This window comes from Dendropsophus ebraccatus, chromosome 8 (assembly GCF_027789765.1).
Source record: "Dendropsophus ebraccatus isolate aDenEbr1 chromosome 8, aDenEbr1.pat, whole genome shotgun sequence".
Lineage (NCBI taxonomy): Eukaryota > Metazoa > Chordata > Amphibia > Anura > Hylidae > Dendropsophus > Dendropsophus ebraccatus.
In genome coordinates, this window is record NC_091461.1 from 64,246,918 (window position 1) to 64,248,400 (window position 1,483).

The following is a 1,483-nucleotide window of genomic DNA, read 5'->3' on the forward strand; positions in this document are numbered from 1 at the left end:
GCATGACTGACAGCAGACAGGCCGCTGATTTGAATGTCCCTGCACTTGTTCAGCCGACTTCATGTTTGCGTTGTGACAACAGGGACAGTCAATGAGAGCGCTTGTGATTGGCCAGCAGCAGGGAGTGGGCGTGGCCCGGGACTGCACAGCTGGACGGACACTGCTCTGGGATGAGCATCTGGAAGGGGGCCGGCTCAGCGCGCGGGCTCATTGGCTGCGGCTGGGGGCGCCCGCTGCCTGCAATAAAGTGAATGGCACAAGTGAATGGGAGCTAGTCGTGTGGAATCTCTGCTCTGCATGTGAGATACAGGCTCAGCCGGGAGCAGGAAAGCCAGCAGAGGACTATCCCCAATAAGTGCGCTGTATCTGCCGGGAGCTGCGGGGAGTGCACCGGGGGAGCTTCAGCCCAGCCTTGTAAGTCACCATCCCTGATCATAGCTACTGGGAGAACTGGGAACTGTGGGGGACACGTGGAGCAGCATCCAATAATAACTAGCAGCCACTATGTGTCTCGTATATACTTTCTGTATCTCTGTTATTCTGATAGGTAGATAGGTAGATAGACACATAGACATGAACCTGTGCATATATATATATATATATACCTATGTTCTTATAATGTATAATAATATCGAGCCTTTTAGTATTCAATACACTAACTTTTATCTGTTTAGACATTTGTATCTATCTTTCCATCCATCTATCTATGTACTATATTAGTACTAGTATGAGCTATACCGGCATCACTTTTATCTGTTGCAGATCATTATCCTGTGAACTATTTCTTCTTGAGATGATACGATTCTATTATTACTAGATTTATAGTATAATAATAATAATAATAATAATAATAATAATAATAATAATAGATAATCAGTGGTCCTGGTCTCTGGAGCAGCAGGGCAGGAGCTGGGAGGCAGCTGTGGGAGGGATGATATTTATATAAAGATCTGGCTCTTGTTTATACCAGAAGAGAACAATTCTTGGACTGCACAGAAAGCTGTTTATGTGGGAACAAGTTATGTACAGGACAGAAAACACCAGTCTCCAGGACAGGGGATATAGACACTGATAGGAGAAGCCCAGAACACTACAGGGATACGGTCTGCTCCTCTATATGGGAGTCTGCTGCTGCTCCTCAGCCTATGTCCCCAGCCACATAACCTATACAAATATAAGGAGGTCTGTCCCAACTATAAGGGCTCCCATCAGGATAGGGGATATAGATACGGATAGGAGAAGCCCAGAACACTACAGGGATACGGTCTGCTCCTCTATATGGGAGTCTGCTGCTGCTCCTCAGCCTATGTCCCCAGCCACATAACCTATACAAATATAAGGAGGTCTGTCCCAACTATAAGGGCTCCCATCAGGAGTATAAGGAACTCTGTCAGGGATGGGTAAGTTAGGGTATAAAGTGCCATTGTACAGGCAGGATTCCTTGTGTATGGTATAAATAGGCTGGCTGAGATAATGTGATAGC

General features: G+C 46.1%; 1 protein-coding gene across 1 annotated transcript in view; it reads left to right on the forward strand.

The window, feature by feature from the left end:
* Positions 1-260: 260 nt before the first annotated feature.
* Positions 261-1,483, forward strand: part of PITX3 (paired like homeodomain 3) — a 77,134-nt gene continuing 75,911 nt past the window's right edge. Inside the window, exon 1 of the mRNA XM_069979158.1 lies at positions 261-414. The gene's annotated coding sequence lies outside the window, so the exon portion shown is untranslated. The remainder of the gene's footprint in view (positions 415-1,483) is intronic.